Genomic DNA, 18,136 nt, shown 5'->3' with positions numbered 1-18,136 from the left:
TTTCTTCTCTGGACGCTGCTTGTGTTAAGATACTGTTCAGTGCACATCTTTTCAATTCTTCTCAGACTGCACTTTTCTTAGACTTTGGACCCCTGGCATCTAGGCTCTCTCCATCACTAAGGTTGTGCACTTCTAAGCATCTGTTTGGAGTTGCTACCCAGAGAGGAAGACTTCCGACAAGCGGCAGGTGTTCCTGGGAATGCTATAACACGAGGACCTGAGGATCCAGTTAATGCTCAGTGGTAGCGACCACATGTTTCATGGGAATCGGGCTATAGTGCTGGAGTGGTCCATTTTAAAGCATCCCATGTACAGAACTGCTAAAGAGCTTCTTAATAGTCACTGGCTCAGCAGTTGGGGCACATCTATAATACTAGTACTCAGAATGCTTAGACAGGGGGATTGCTGGGAGTTCCCATTAAGAAAACAAACAACAAAAATAGAAGTCGTTGATTCAAAAACTATTCTCTAACTAAAAACTGTTATAATATACATGGTAAGTATTTGCAATGAGTTTTTGTAGTTTCCATGTAATCGTGTTATTCTTTTAATATAACCTATTAATTCATTTTATTTTTCTGAGACAGGATCTCATATAGCCCAAGCTGACCCCAAACTTATTCTGAATCTAAGGCATGCACCATCATACCTGGCTCAAAATTTTGTTTTTGAGGCAGGGTATCATATAGTCCAGGATGGCCTCAAACTACTTGAAGATGGGCATGAACTTATGACTTTGCCATGACTGAGCAAGTTCCCCGATTACCGGGGAGTGTTACTACACCCAGTTTATACAGTGCCAGATGCAGAACCTGGGACTTCCTGCCTGCTAGACAGACACAGACACGCTCCCATCTGAACCGTGCTCTTTTTCGTGTTTCAGATGACTCATTCCATTCCTTTGGTCTGTGGTGTTTTCCAAGGGCACCTAACTAATTTTATCAAACTAAATTTGATCTCGTTTATTTTTAGAGTTGACTTGTTTGTATTTTCCTCTGCATAGTTCGGTAGTAAGTAAAACGGTACATGTGTGTTTTATATGTGTGTGTGAGAGGCGGGGACAGGTATGTACATGTGCTTTTGAGACATGGTCTCATTCTGCTGTTCAGGCTGTCTTTGAATTTACTGTAATCCCCCTGCCTGAGCTTCCTGAGTACTGGGTGACAGGTGAGGGCCACCCTGCCCAGCACAGTAAGTTCCTGAAGATGAGCGATTGCGTCAGCTCTCCTATGCTTCCTTTCTGGTGTGCTTCCTATTGTACGAGGAAAAGAACTCAACAGAGCCATCTACACAGTTTTGCTTTTAATTCTGTGGTAGCTGAATCTGGAATCATCTTTCAGAACATTCCAGGAAACAAAACACGAGCAGGTAAAACTGTCCGACTGTCTATGTGCACACACAGAGTTTTTCCTTGTCATGGTGGCATGTGTCTAGGGCGGCTGAAGTAGGAGGGTTATGAATGAGACCCTATCTCAAAAAACCAGTTTTTTTTACATGGGGGGGAGCAGGTCAGGGATTATGTTCAGTGTACAGTAACTATATGTCCAATAACTTAAAAGGAAAAACTTTATAAAGACAGCAAAACAAAATCCAGAAGAGGAGAAAGAAAGAAAGTCAAAAGAGCTGAGAAGACAGGAGGGATAGTGCTAGAAATACTGTTCATTCAGGAAGTCCAGACTTGTCCTTTTCACAGTTCTTGAGATGAGAGCTGGGACCAAGAGCCATGCTGATCCACAAGGGAATGTGTCTCTTAATGCACCCTATCCTCCGTTCCTGGGCTTGCTTCTTGACTTTCGATTCGCATGGTTCCTATTTTCCCCATGTTCTCCTTTTTTATTCCTTTGAGTTCTCAAAGATGAACACTCAGACTTTGCTCTATGTATAGGCATAAGCAGTAGCCCAAAGTAAACTACGAATCTGAGTGTTTAGAAATGACTGTGTTGTGTTCTGTTGACGTTCCTCTATGCTCCCAGCCAGCAGCTTTCTTATTGATGACAGCCGGCTCACACGGAATGCTACTCAGGTACTACTAATTCTTTTAAACATTTGTATGAACCTCAAAACCATTATGTTGAACAAAAACAGACAAAACTAAACAAAGCAAAAACAGATTCATATTTTATAAACCCCAGAAGTGAAATCTAAGAAAAGGCAAAACTGGAATGAGAGAGGTAAACTGGGGAGAAGAGTACTGCTAGCTGTTCTCTCAGGATCTGAGTTCGGTTCCCAGCACCCACGGCAGGTGCCTTGGTAATTCTGGTCTCTGGGTATCCAACATGTCTGTCCTCTGCCAGACTTCCACTCATGTGCACTCCTATAACAATTAAAGACAATAAAAATAAATCTTTTTTAAGAAGGAAAGGAAAACTAATTTATTGACATCAAAAGAGAATGAACAGGGACCCAAGAAAAGGAAGAGGAAGGACTTTCTAGGTTGTTAAGAATATTCTATATTCGATCCTTTTCTTTAAGGAATGTTGTTATTCAGATGTACATAGCTGTCTAAACTTACCCAACCATATTCTAAAGAAAACGTAGTTTTAAAAAACACTAGATGGCCAGCTCCTGCTTCTAGTACAAGGGCAGTACAGGGTCTCTTCTCAGAAATTCTGGGAAGATTCCATGGATTTCAAGAGAACATGGCAAAAGTCCCAGAATAGTCCATAGAAGAGCATGTGATCTCTTTGTATTTATCTTATGTCCCAGGAACAAACTTTTAAAATACTAAATAATCATGACCCAATGGTGCTTTTTTACTTCTATAGGATGAGAAATTGGCTTAGCCTCACTGTGCGTAATCCCTGGAGAATCTGAGTGTGTTGGAAGAGTCTAGTGGTACAATGAAACTTTCACAATAAAAAATGTATTGACATTCAGATTCCACTCTTATAACTTTATAAATGACTATAAATAATCTCAAGAAGAACACAATTTAAAAACTGGTAAGGATGCTAAAGTATATCAATATTGGGAACACATGGAGAAGTATGCCAAACCATGGCCACATGAGCAAACCTAGACAAAGCATTCAGTCAGATAGGAGCAGCTCCCCGGGTGTAAGCTCTACATGGGTAGAAGTGTTGGGCAGAGCTTTAAAGGGTCGGGAAGGCAACACCGAAGTCGGGCATGCTGTCTGCCTCTGCTCGTCCCTGGCTGAGATTTGGCCTTCAGCCAGCTCTTGGTGTAGTGGAGCAGAGATGACGTGCTTCAGGTGTTCCACAAGCTGATTAGATACTAATCAGGACCAGAAACAGGAAAGAGGGGGAAACGCTGCCTGGACCTACCAGGGAATGGAGAAGGCAGTAGGCTGCTTGCTTATCTGTTTCCTGTAGAGGAATCAAAGCCACAGTGTGGCTGACCTTCCTGCCCCCACCTCCCTCACAGCTCTACTGTCTGTCCACTGTCCCACACATGCAGAATTCAGCAGGAATCGCCTGGCCTGGTTGTGCAGGAAAATGACAAACAGGGTCTTTGACTTTCTAGTCATTTCTGGTCTATTCCTTCTGTTCTGGTACTTCAGTGGCCTCTTCCCTTTGAGGTTAAGAGACGATGAGATGGCAAGAAAGACTTCTTTTTTTTTTTCATTCAGAAATGTATTCACAGTCCTATACTTCCTCCAATATTTTTAGTTTTGCAACATTTCACTTAGACAGTATGGTTAGGTCAGGTGACTTATGCTGTAATCCCAGCTCTGGCAGAAGAAAGCCTGGGCTACGTAGTGAATACTCTGAGCTGGTCTGGGCTACTGAAGAAGAACCTGTCTGTAAAAAACAAAGGCAAGGCTGGCTATATGGCCCAGCACATAAAGGTTCTTGCCAGGTGAACCTGGTTGAATTCCAGGCTCCTATGTAAAAGGGGGGAGTTCTGTCCACTGACTCCAGGATGTGTGTAATCTAACCTCCACATGTGTGTAACGGCACAAGTGTCCACAACACACACAACACACATGCATACACTAACAAACCACAGTGAGAGCACAATGTGAGCTTAATGCTGGCAGCTTTCATCCCGGGCTCGATTTGATTTCTCTAAATCACAGTAGTTGAGCTGGAATTACATCATCTGGAAGAGGGAGTTCCTAGACACTGCTGTAAAAGCCAGGATGGAGATTTTTCAGATCGTTTATGGTCTGTGTGGGGGAGGCCATTTGGTGTCTGTTAGATCAAACGACTTTACATTGTTGCCAGTTTCTGTCTCTCCTGAGTGTGTGCTTCTCTGCTTTTCTTTCTGTGCGGCTACTGTGAACTAGAACCATGTGGGTTGCAATGGTCAAATTGGGTCCAAATAAGTCCTTTGGACAATGTAGGTGGGATCTTTGTTGAACCTGGATATAAAATATAGGTGACAAAATATGTAACTTTTAAAAAATGATTAACTTATTTTATTTACTTGTGTGTGTGTGTGTGTGTGTGTGTTTGTCTTCTGGGGCCAGAAGAGCAGAAGAGGGCATTGGATCCTCTGAAGCTGGAGTTACAGGTGTCTGTGAGCTGCCTAACATGGGTGCTGGGATTGGAAGGGACACAAAGTCACCTGGTTTACGTGGTGCCGGGCCCTGAACCTCAGGGTTCCCACATACTGAGCAAGCGCTCTATCAACTGAGCTGCACCCCAGCCCCATTTGCTGTTTTTATGACTTTCAAGAATACCAGTCACTCAGACATCTGCGCCTCCATGGCCAGCTCTGCCCCTCACACTGCACTTCCTTGCTGGTGGAGCGTCTTCACTGCTTTGTGCAAATGAGAAAACATTTATTTCTAATTTCAGAGCTTCTTTTGCTCCTGTCTAGACACTTCAGATAAAAACAAATTTAGATCGCCAGTAAAGTTATGTTCTAAAATAAGAAAATATTTGTGAGAAATCACTTGTAAAAACATGAGCTATCAGACGCCCGCCTGGAGACTCCTCTCACCCGGCTTCTGTGGTACCAGAAATAGAGGTTGGTTAGCTCACATGCTGTTCTGCCTCAGCGAGCTGCGTGTGGCCACCTGCAGAGAGAGCCCTTGGTTTCTCTTCCTTGTCTAGATGCCTGTCAAGGCAGCTGTGAGAAAAACACAGGTTTTCATACTCCTTTCTATTGTGGAAGTCAACTCGGGTACCACAGTTTTCCCAGCTTGTTCAACTTGTGAAGTACTTTGTCACAGGGCCAATAAGGTGGATTGAAGGGCGAAAGGGCTTGCCGTGCAAACCCAGTGAATTGAGTTCAATGCCTGGAATTCACATTAAAAAAAAATTGGGCTTGGTGGAGACTCATCTTTCCAGCACACTTTCTACAAGATGGGAAACAGAGAGAAGAGAATTGTCCTTGGACTGGGGGACTGGCTTTTCTGGGGGACATGGTATAACAGAAACAATAGGGACCCTGTGCACCCAACACGGGAAAAGGAAAGAAGTGATTCCTCAAAGCAGTTCTCTGACTTCCATGTGTGCTCTGTAGTACGGGTGCACCTTTAAAACAGATAAGTGGCTTGGAACAGTTAGCTGGATATTTTTATGTCAATAACTTTTCCAGTTAGAGAGAGGTGGGGGCTATGTACAGGTTCATGCAGTGTACATGTATGTATGCATTGAAACAGCCATGTGCCAAGGCATATGAAGACCAGAGGTCAATGCAGGTCTCTTCCTCAGCTGTTTCCAATTTACCTTTTAAGACAGGAGGCTCTCCCACTGAATCTGAAGTTCAGTAGTTTCAACTCTCTCCTTCTTACAAGCCCCACATCACTGGGGGCACAGGAAAGCATCACTGTGTCCCACTCTTGTGCCGTGATTGCACTTCATCCCGTGCACTGAAGTTTTATGTTGTGATAGGAACAATTACAAAGAATTTGACTGTTTGGTGGTGGTGGTGGTTCACACCTTTGAGCCCAGCCCTCAGGAGGCAGGGACAGAAAGATCTCTGAGTTCAAAGTCAGCCTGGTTTACAGAGAGAGAGTTCCAGGACAGCAGGGGCTACATAGAGAAACCCTGTCTCAGGAGAGAAAATATTGTTTGATCCTGAGTTCAGTTCCAAGGGTCCTCATCATGAGGTTCACAACTTCTTGTAACTTTAGTTCCATGGGATCTGACACTGTTTTCTGGCCTCCACAGACATGGGCACACATGTAGCAGTCACACACACACACACCAAAATAAAACAAAAACAAAATAACGACAACAAAAACCATAAAAATAAATCTTAAAAAAAATTAGCTGGACTTGGTGGCACAGGCCTGCAATCCCTATTCCAAGAAGCTACAGCAGAAAGATAGACGTTTCAGGCCTGCCAGGGATGCTGTTCAGTTGACAGAGTGCCAGTTTAGCATGCAGCAGGCCCGGGAGTCTGTCCCTGTTACTGCACATAGTAGGGTGTTTGAATATGCACCTATAATCCCAGCACTCAGAACGAAGAAGCAGGATTTCTGGAGTTCAAGGTCATCCTCAGCCTCAAGGAATTACTTTCCAATGTGAACTACTCAAAACAAAATTTCCAATGTCCTCTGTGATCATAATTCAGATTTCCAATGTGCACATAAGAGTGGGGCACAGTGGTACTTTTCTGTGACCCGAGTGATCCCAGTGCTGTAGCGGTTGAAGGAAGGGATAGCAGTGAATCACTGAGCTCCAGGTTCAGTGAGGGATCCTGTCTTAAAAGATAGGTGGAGTTGGGCTTAAAAGATAAGTTGGCACAGGCACCTAGCATTTCAGGACTTGGGAGTCAAAGACGGGCAGATCTCTGTGAGTTCAGGGCCAGTCTGGTCTACACAGAGTGAGTTCCAGTACAAGCTACAGAGAAACCCTGCCTCGAACTACCACCCTTCCCCCGCAAAAAGGGTAGAAAACAATTGAAGAGGACACTTGCATTGACCTCTGCCTAGGATATATCACACACAGAACAAATTCAAAGTGAGTTTGAATAACTGAGTGAGACTCTGTCTCAAAAATAAAAAATATATAAAGCCTATAGGATGGCTCAGTGACAAGGGGTCACAACCTGGATTTGAGCCCCAGGTCCCACATGGCAGAAAGAGAAAACAGTCCTGTAGGTTATCCTCTGACTTCCACACATTGGCTGTAAATGCGTGTGTGTAACCGCCACAAAAATCAATCAACCGATACATACATCTTACAAAGAAATCCATTAAAAGTGAAGTGATGGAGGAAAGAACACTAAAAATAATTCAGATTTATATATATTTAGATTTATGTTATATGCGTGAGTATTTGGTGTGAGTGTACGTCTATGTACCACATGTGTGCTGGTGCCCGAGAAGGCCAGAAAAGGGCATCGGATCCCCTGGAACTGGAGCTGTGGATGCTCGTGAGCTGCCATCCGGGTGCTGAGAACTGAATCCTAGTCTGCTCTCTGCCAGAGCCACAAGCACTGTAGGTTGTTGGGTCATCTCTCAAGCAGCTAGGTGAGATCACTAAAAACACATAAATAAAAATGAAAGACACTCTCTGAGTATTTTCTTCTAATCCAGTCTGTATATTGAAAGGACACAGAAAACTGAGTTACCGAAAGTCTCTTCAAAGGGAATGATTCCCCTGGAAAGAAAGAATAGTCTAAGTCCATACAGGTTTTGAGTCAGTTAAAAACTGCACCGAGTAGCCAGATATGGTGGCGCACGCCTTTAATTCCAGCACTGGGAGACAGAGGCAGGTGAATCTCTTGTGAGTTTAAGGCCAGCCTGGTCTATAGAGTGAGTTCCAGGACAACTAGGGCTGTCTAGTGAGATCCAGTCTTAACACAAATATAAGCACAAACAAAAATGTTCTTAAGATAAATGGCTGGTAACAATTGTCATGAGTAGGCTATTGAAACTCTTCCTTGTTGACATAGTTAATGACCTTTAAAAAAGATTTTATTTATTTATTATGTACATAGTGTTTGCTTATATGTTTGCCCGCAGGCCAGAAAAGGGCATCAGATCTCATTACAGATGGTTGTGAGCCATCATGTGGTTGCTGGGAATTGAACTCAGGACCTCTGGAAGAGCAGCCACTGCTCTTAACCTCTGAGCCATCTCTTCAGCCTGTTAATGACTTTTTAAAAAAGTCAGATTCTTGCTATGTTGTCTAGCTAGACTGGTCTCAAACTCATGATCCTCTAACCTCCAATGCATAACTACACACACCTAAATAAATAATAAATAGACACAGATGGATAGCAAGAGACAGATACGTAGACTATATATAGACAGGCGCTGATGTAGGAGTTAATAGTGATAGTAGTGTCCTGTGGAGAGCCCTGGATTTCACTGTCCTTCCCTCAAGATATTAAACTCATTTATTTTTTTAAATTATTTTTTCTTTTTATTCTTTGGAGACATGGTCTCCTTATGTATCTCAGACTGGCTTTAAACTAGTGATCATTCCACCCCGCCTTGCAGATTCTGGTGCTGGGATATTATAGCAGTGTGCCACCAGCATCTCAATTAAAAGTGATCTGTGCAATGAGCGGGAGTGTCTCCAGACACAGATCTGAAGGTTTTGGGTGCAAAAGAAGATTTATTTTTTTATTTGTGGTGTGTGTGTGTGTGTGTGTATTTGCACATGCATATAGGTGCCCTTGAAGACCAAAAGAGGGCATTTGACTCCTTGGAGCTGGAGTTGTTTGCAGATGTGAGCTGTCTAATGTGGACCCTGGGAAGAGTCCCCAGGTTCTCTGTGAGAGCAGCATGCGTGTGCTCTTAATGACTGGATCCTAGCATCAGATCAGTGCTTCAGGGGCTGTCTTCTTTCCTCGTAACGTGGTAGAAGCAGAGAGGGAGAAACAGGGAGAAGGGAAAACAGCAGGCCGACTTTTTGAAAGTCTTTGGGATTTTGTAGTTCCCAAATTCTCCTCCTCAGAAGCAAATCTATCTGCACAAATCTATAGGGAATTTGGAGGAATTTAATACACACTGAAGAAAAAGTTTAAAAAAAAAAAAGCTACAGAAATGGCTCTCGTTAGAGCATCACGCTATACAGCTGAGTGTGGTTGTTCCAACCTGTTCTCTCATCAGCCTGGAAGCTGAGGCAGGAGGACCACCACAAGTGAGAGATTGCGCTGTGTTTCATAATGACTTCAAAAGCAGCCTGGCGTACAGAGTGAGGCTTTCCATCAACAAATCAGAACCCCAAGCTGAACAAAAAGCCACTATGTGATCAAAATACTGTGCCGTGTTCCCTGGAGAGGGTGGCTCTCGGGCCACCCCACTGCTTCTGGTCACCTTGAAACTGAGTTCGTGTGCTTTGTGGAAGTCAGGCTCACAGAACTGTGTGTGACGTCACCACCATCAGTTTACATTAGACTTTGTGTCTGACTATCAATTAAGAGTGCACTGGCGGGGAATTCATACTTGGAGCTAAGTCAATCATAATAACGTTTTGTTTTTGTTTTAAGTTCTTTCCTCCCACTCAGTTTTCATTCACATCTACCTACAGGAACAAGAGGGCTTCCCATACAATGGGAATTTCCTACTTCGGGGGTCACTCTAGGTTCTCTGTGTTCTAAGCTGCTCACATTCCTTATATCTGACTGTATGGATTCTTCTGAACTTTGGAGAAAATCCATGACATTCACTGCGGAGGCTATACTACTATCCTAGAAAAAAAATTTGGTGAGCATTGTTTCTTTTCCCAGTTCCTTTTTTGGTAAAGCACGAATTGAGGGTCCATCTCTGGTTCCCATATTTTGGAACCAGCAGGGTGTTCAGAGGCCTTGTGGGCTGTCCCTAGTAGTAATCTCCCAGATCCCAATCATTCACATTCCATGGCTCTCGGTAGGCACCATTAACAGCCCGAGGCAGAGTTTTGCTTTTCACTTGTGAGAGAATGAAGAGGCCCTGCCAAGGTTCAGAAACAGAAACAAAGCTTAAGCCCCTTAATGTGATGAACTAATATGAACGCATAAGCTCGCAAGCTCTTTCCCACAGAAGACCCCAATGCAGGGGCTTGGCATGCAGGCTGACAACCAATGTACACCAAGGATCAGCGATAGGGAGAAACAGCAGGAATTCTGAAGGGAGCCAACTTACAAACCTTAGGGAAAATAAGAATGTATTCCTATTAGCTTTGTTAAGATAGGAATCTCTATGGTTATATTTCTTATGGAACTGGCTATATTGTTACTGAAAAGAAGTGGAATAGTTGGAAAGCATGTACTCTAGCCAAGTTCTGTCTAACCTTCCTCTTTAAGTAGGCTGAAATATTCCCTTAGACTTTAAAAATGGTTCCAGATATGGTTTTTGGGGGCGTTGATTAACATACCTGGGAAAATGGCATTTATAGAACACACAGGACAAAGGAATGGAAAAGCAATGGTGGACTTGAAACGTGGCCTCTGACTGCCCTAATTCCCTCTGGAATGCAGTGGCTTCCCAGACAATGTCAGGCCACTGTTGTTTTGTCCCAACATCCCTAAGTGCAGAACAGACAGTGAGATCAGCTTCCTGAATAAACCTGCAGGCCCTCGAGACCAGGCGACCAGTCCCAGTCGAAGGTTCTTCAGAAGGTTCCTCAGTCTGTTTAGACGTAACTTTTCTCTGCTTATTTATTCTAGTATAACTGAGGATTTGGAGCAGTGGTTCTCAACCTGTGGGTTACAACCCCTCTGGGGGTCAGACGAGCCTTTCATAGGGGTTGTGTATCAGATATCCTGTATATCAGATACTTGCATTATGGTTCATAACAGTAGTAAAATTACAGGTATGAAGTGTCAACTAAAAGAATTTTATGGTTGGGAGTCACCGCATGAGGAACTGTATTAAAGGGTCTACCATATTAGAAAGGTCTAGAAACCACTGATTTATAGTTTCATTTAGATCTAACAATTCTAAATCTCAAAAGTCTTGGGATTAAAGGAGAGACACCACCACCTGGATTTGTTTCTGCATAGTCTCGTGAAGCCCAGGGTGGCCTTGAACTCACAGAGATTCCTCTGCCTCTACCTCCCAAATCCTGGAATTCAAGATGTGTGTCATCATTTCTGACCTCTAGTGGCTTTAGCTTTGGCTCTGATCTTCAGGCAAGATTTATTTATTAAAATACAAATAATATATCAATATAATACATCCCTACCCTTTGCCTCTGCAAGTCAGGCTTTTGTGTTTAGTTAAGAATGTAAACCAAGTATTTCTAGGTATCTCAAAGGGAGTTGGGATTTGGTAGGTTATATTAAGATTTTTGTTTATTTTATGTTTTGTTTAAGTGCTTGGATTTTTTGAGATAGGGTCACATATAGAATAGCCTGGTTTTAAACTCAATATATGGCCAAGGATGACCTTGAACTCTTGGTCCTCCTGAATGAAGTGGCATAAATAGTAGTGACAAATAATCTCAGGGATCCTACTTTGTCATCAATATACATTGGTGCAACTGAGTGAGCTCTTAGACCTGAGTTATCCACCCAGGATTCCACTCTGGGTACATATCAGTCCCACTTAGGAGTCATTCCCCCCTCCCCCTGGGTGTGACAAGCATGGTGGACTGGAAAAGCAGATTAGCTTAGGTTCTGGGGCTCTGTGGACAAGGATTCTTCGTGGCCAGTATATACAATCATCAGAAGCTACTGTATATCCTCAAAGGGGACTCCGGGGCCTATATTTCCACTGAGTGGTGGTGACAGATACATAAAAAGCAGTCCCTCTGTGTCTCTAAAAGATGCTGTCCTAATGCATTAGCATGATGAGAAAATAACACAGGCAAAGTTATGATGCACGGGAAGCACTCAATCTCCCCTCCCATATCACTTTTTAAAATTTCTTTAAAATTTAAAGGCTTAGAAGATATGTGGGCAAAGCTTTCATCATGCTAGAGAGCACTACACAGGCTGCTGGAGAAGAAATGTCTTCAATGATCTTGATTGCGCTGTGAACCCTGTATATTTTAATACTGACTTTACAGGGAAGATATGCCTGCTAATAACAGTGGCATGACAGTTATGGGGGTAACCAAGTGCTTTCTGATTGGATTTAAGGCCTGATCTATATCAGGGAGATCATGCCTTGCCCTAGAAATTTGTTTAAAAGCTCATATTTGGAGAGGGAGAGTTTATGGGCTTTGGAGATGGTTTTGCTTCATGGACATGTTGTCAGTGGCCTTCTGAATGTTTATCTTTATAACTATAGGGCAGTGCAGTTCTCAGACTTGCTTAGAGAAGCTATCGTTTGCAGGGGACAATGGCTAATGACAAGACCCATAACTAGTCACAGTGCTGCAGAGTGCTCAGCTCTAAAGGAACCATTTCTATCAACCTTTCTTCCCTCCCCACAATGGTCAATGACCATCATGGGATGAGGGCGTGAAGAACTGCTGGAGGATGGGTGGGGAGGAGTGTTGTGACACGCTGTCTTTTGGACACGACATGGCCATTACTCTCCAGAGCTCACAGCAGCTGTGGTTAGCATGCACAAGATCTGTGCCCATCACCGGTGGGGGAGGGCCTTGGGAGACCACACCCCTCCACCAGGAGCTATTGGCAGTTAATGACAGCTGGGGGAGAGGAGTCACTGACTTCAGAGGAATAGCTACTGGTTATTTGCCCATATTCCAGTAAAGAACCCCCACATCAAGGCCGATCCAAGTGGCCCTAATTAAACCCTGCAAGACCTCACCCAAGACTTGGAAGTAGGAGGGGAACTTGTTTGGAAGAAGAATACAGCATGAGTGGCGGGAGAAATGGGAGTTGGTAATGGGTGAATATGATCAAAATATACTATATGCGTGCAAAAGTTTCTAAACAAATATTTCAAGAAAGTATGTTATCAGGTCTGATTTTCCCACTCCAACTCTATATACAGTGCTTCTGTGGAGTACATGTTACTGTCTATCTTCTGAGCATGCAAAGTCAGGGACTAAAGAGGCTAAATAACCTCCTCTTCGAAACAAGAACAAGATGACCAGTGAAACTGAGGGCTTCGACATTTTTTTCCATGAGGAAGTTGGAAATTTTTCTTTAGTCTTGGACTCAGAATGTGCAAGTTAGAGGGGACTTCAGGGATCTGCATCACCAATTGTCTCACTGTAGAGATAAGTGACTTGCGCTAGCTAAACTCTTCCTCTTTCTCTGAATTACTTTGCAACCACAGACACATTAGTAAAATCAGTGATCAAAAATGAACTGTTTCATTTGTATTGTAGATGGCACTTCCATGTTCATGCCTCTGGCCTGACTCCTAAGACCCAGCCAGACCTTCTTTGGAACCTTGGGACCCATGGCATGCAAGTCTTGGGACTGATGACGCTCCTGCTCTGGCTACAGGGGGACTGAATTTAGAGAGAGCAGGAGATCAGAGCTCAGGGGCGGGCATCGTGGATGCTGCCATAGATGAACAGATGGTGGTTTCTGACCAGCATCTCACTAGAGGCTAGAAGAGAAGGCTGTAATTTGAATAGATGGTGAAGTCTTGTGGCTTCTAACGTCACTGGAAATCTAAGAAAGGACTTATTTTTATGCAATTTGGCCCATTTTGTTTTGTTAAGCCTTGATTGCACAAAGTTCTTTTGACCTTAAAAAGTGCTTGTTTCAGTTAAAGTACTGATTAGGGTTATGACTTCCCTTTTCCAGAGTACCCCTCCCCTTTCTGGAATTGCATTTTGATTCTCCGCAGAATTCTTTCTATGGTTGCTGTGACTTCTTTCTATCCAGGCAATTATTGGCATTTGAACCTAGATACACAGTCACTGCAACCTTGATGCTGCTTTGCTGGTAAGATGGGGCAGAAGGAAGGATCTTTCTTTTTCCTCTTTGTTAGAGGCAGACTGTATATGGTGTGTGTGTGTGTGTGTGTGTGTGTGTGTGTGTGTATTAGGATCTGGTTACCACAGAAAACATCAGAAATCTTTCCTGTTAAATAAAGTGAAAGGCAGAAATATCATTAGATTTTTATCTATTTAAGAGAAAAAATACATTAAAAACAGCAAGGAATCACAATGGATTTTTTTTTTGAATCCTGAAAGCCTATTTGAATTTGAAAACCTATTTTTAAATCTTGTTTCCAGAACACACTTACTAAATGTGGCCCAGGAGAAATTATTAAACTTGTTTAAGTTAATTTCTTGCTTCCTTTGTTTCTCAAGACTTATTTTGATTTTAGTGGTTAGTATATGTGTGTTTGTCTGTATGGCTAATACATGCACAGTACAAATGCCTTCAGAGGTCAGAGGATGGTGCCCATCCCTTGGAACTCAAATTATAGGCAGCTGTTAGTTGCGCAACATGGTGCTGTAAATTGAACTCTGGTCCTCTGAAGAGCAGCAAGCACTCTTAACAACTAACTCACTTCTCCAGCCTTTCCCTTCCTTCCTGTTTTTTTTTTTCTTTCTTAGTATTTTTGTTTATATTTATTTGTTTATAAATATGTGTGTGGGGAGGGTACATGCTCCATGAATGCACATGTTGGAGTTGGAGGACAACCTTCAGGAGCTGGTTCTTTCCACAATGTGGGTCTTAGGGATCAAACTGAGGCTTAGAAAAAGTATACTTACCCATTGGGCCATCTCACTGCCCCCACATCCCCTTTTTGGAAATAGAGTCTTATGTAGCTTGAGCTGACTTTGAACTCTCCATGTGTCTTAATTAGGGTTTCTATTGTTGTGAAGAGTCACTATGACCATGGCAACTCTTGTAAAGGAAAACATTTAATTGGATGGCTTGCAGCTTTAGAGGTTTAGTTCCTTACTATCCTGGTGGGACATGGAGATTCGTAAGAAGAGGTGGTTTGGAGCTGAGAACCCTACATCTTGACCATCAGGCAACATGAAGTGGTCTGAGACACTGAGTGTGTCTTGAGCATATTTGAGACCTCAAAGCATGCCACTACAGTGACACACTTCCTCCAATAAGGCCATACCTGCTCCAGCAAAGCCACACCTCCAAATAGTGCAACTCCCTATGAGCTTATAGGGACCAATTACATTCAAACTGCCATATTATCTATGACTTTGAACTTCTGATCCTCCCATCTCTGCCTTTTAAGTGCTAGGATTACAGGCATGAACCACAACAAGTAATTTTATGTGGTGCTGGAAATCAAACCCAGGATTTTGTGCATGTTGGGCAAACACTCTATCAGCTGTGCTATACCCTCATTCCCGAATCTATGTTCTTATCCATACACTAGTGATAAGGCTACCGAACTCAAGGACTGTTGAGAGAATTAAACAGGATCATTCTTTCTATTGTCTGGCACAAGGCAGATGTTCAAACATTCACCACTCATTCTTTTAGCTTATGTTTATAGGATATTTACTATTCTGCACACAGTCACGGAGAAAATAGACTAAACCCCTGCCACAACCATTTCCTTGTCTCCTCCTCTCCTTCCTCAGATGAGTGCCACTAAAGCCAGACCACATAGGAAGACTATTCTTGGTCCTTCAAAGAACTCATTCCTTTGGAAGTTCTGCCAGTCAACAATGACGTTTACCGCTTAGACTGTCTTTTTTCATGAAACCCGAAGGTTGGGACTGCCACTTTTATCTGTGTTACAGCTTGGAGGTGCAAAAATATGAATGTTATTTAGTCTAAAGTATTTCGGATTCCCTGCCAAGCCCTTCCTTCCCGTTTAGGGGTGGAGGGAAATACTATGATGTAAACAGCCAGGATGGACGCATCCTTTGTGATGGTGTAAGCCTGTAATCCCAGAGCTCTGGAAGCTAAGTCAGGAGGAATTGTGGGTCCTGGGCTAGTTTTGGTTACATATAAAAACTTGCCAAAAGAATAAACAAGAACCCAACATAAAATACAGTTGAAGTGTGTGGGCCAGTGACTGAAGCCATGATTAGCACGCAATGAGGTCCTGGGTTCAATCCTCTGCACACAATTAAAAAAAAAAAAAGTTGTCCTAAGCAGGAACTGCTGATGTAATCTTCAGGATGAAATGTGCCTCGGCCACCCTTTCCCTCTAAGAGCCTAGAGCATGGGGGAAGGGCTGTGCTATGTAATGCCCTGGTAGGAAGAAGGGGAAGCTGAGGTCCTTAGGTGGCCTCAGCTGATGGCCCTTGTCTACTTGCTACTTGCCCTGCAGGCCTTTGTGGCTTTCTTTTGTGTGGGTGTGACTTGGGGTTTTCTGGCTGGGTTTGGTCAAAATCCAGCAGTTGTGCCCTGGCTGACAGATGTCCTAAGTCTAACTGGCTTCGATAATGAGTGCCTTTGAGGATTGTGCTTTTTGTATCCTATGATGTTTTGCCTCGTGTTAAGGGCAAAAAAGCAAACAAAGTGAATTGAGAGGTAAAGGGACAGTTTCATTTAAGCCGGCAGAGTGTCTCAGTCCTTATGTTTGTAAGGGAGCTTATTGTACAGTGGGCCACTCCTGTTCAGGGTCTGCAGGGAGATTTTCCAGTCATGACTGCTGTTTGTGTCTTCAAAGCAAAGCTTTCCTTATCTGGGCCAACCTCAGAAGGGTTAGGGAAGGACCATTAGACATCCTTCACTATTTGTGTCTGTGGTGGTTTGGGAAAAAAATGGCCCCCCAAAGGGAGTGAGACCATTAGGAGGTGTGGCCTTGTTAGGTCTTGTTGGAGGAAGTGTGTCATTGGGAGTGGGCTTTGAGGTCTCTTTTCTCAAACTTCACTCAGTGTGACAGTCTATTGACTTCCTGTTGCCTCTGAGTCTAGATGAAGGACTCTTAGCTCCTGACATCTGTCTGCATGTGGCCTTGCTCCCCATCCTGATGATAATGGACTGAACCTTTGAAACTGTAAAGAAGCCACCTCAATTAAATGTGTTTATTTATAAGAGTTTCCATGGTCATGGTGTCTCTTCACAGCAGTAAAGATCCCTAAGACTCAAAATAACTGCCCCCACAAACACAACAATTCCTTGATTAACAAAGGGCAAGTATAGTCTGCCTTGCGTCCTCTTTTCCTTCCCTTTTCTTCCCTTGTGGCTGTATGTGTAAGCTTTGCTCGGTGGCTTTTGAGATATGATCTTACTATATAACCGAGGCTAGCCTCAAACTAACCATCCCACAAAAAGCAAGCTTTTGCATTCTGTCTTCTTAAAGCCCCCACCTGGCTAAATCTTACTGGCAAGCAGGTGGTTTTCCTTCCACACATATTCCTGCAGTAGAACCCTGTGATCTGAAGTCTCTAAACCTGGTTGTCAAGGAACCAATACTCCACAGAGATGCTCACCAAATTCCTTTACCAAGTGTTGTGGAAAACTTGGTCTTTGGAAGGTCTGAAGTTGAATCCTCCTGTTCTTCAGGAATCAATTCAAGTCTTCCTCTGGGCAAATCACTGGCGAAGGCACACTACTGCAAAGAATTTTACCCAGGAAGCCAAAGGAATAATGCATTTTAAAATTTAGCTTTTTCCTCCCATTACAAAGCTGTGGCTATGGGCTTCTAGAAACCCACCATTCAATGGCTTGAAATGACTGAGCTGTATATAGACATTAGAGGTTATGGGAACTTTTGTTACACAGTGACATGGAATTAGTGATGGGGTGGATGATTTAAGGTCATCCCTTTGCTTATCGGGTTGGTGAAGTTCATGTTTTACAGTACATTCCTGAAAGCTTCTACCTGATTGATAGTCAGGAGAATGTTAGGTCAGAAGTGGGCTTAAGGCAGCCCAGAGCAATTTCATTCTGGGTTGGCAACATTCTGCTCTATTGAGAAGTTCTAATCAGCCCTGTAAAATCTTTAATACAGGAATAGCCTTTGTTTTGCTATGTCTTGTTTTTGAACTTTGGTTCACTAAAATTAAAAATGGAAGCTGGGTGTGGTGGTACACACCTTTTGGGAGGCAGAGGCAGGTAGATCTCTGTGAGCTCCAACCCAGCCTGGCCTACAGAGCAAGTCCCAGGACAGCCATGGCTGTTACAGAGAGAAACCTCTTCTTGAAACAAGAGCAACAACAAAATAATAATAATTGACCTGACAGTGAAATCCCCCTTACACAAAAGAAATAACCCGAATAATGTGATGTCAGTGAACTTGTGTCCCCATTCTGATGCCTGAAACCTGCTTTGTAAGGAAAGTTAACTGTTAAGTTGGGAGCTTAGGCCCCAGCCCCTTGCATCTATCCTAGCCCCCTGACCTTGAGAGTTAGCACTCTGGACTCCAAATCCCAGCAGGCCAGGCCCTGACCCCTCTCTGGTTGTGGGGGACTTAGGACAACTCCCACAGAATATTTAAGTGAACTCCCAAAAGAGGAACACGTGGTCTCCTTTT

Source organism: Chionomys nivalis, chromosome 18, assembly GCF_950005125.1.
Source record: "Chionomys nivalis chromosome 18, mChiNiv1.1, whole genome shotgun sequence".
NCBI lineage: Eukaryota > Metazoa > Chordata > Mammalia > Rodentia > Cricetidae > Chionomys > Chionomys nivalis.
This window is presented reverse-complemented; position numbering follows the sequence as displayed.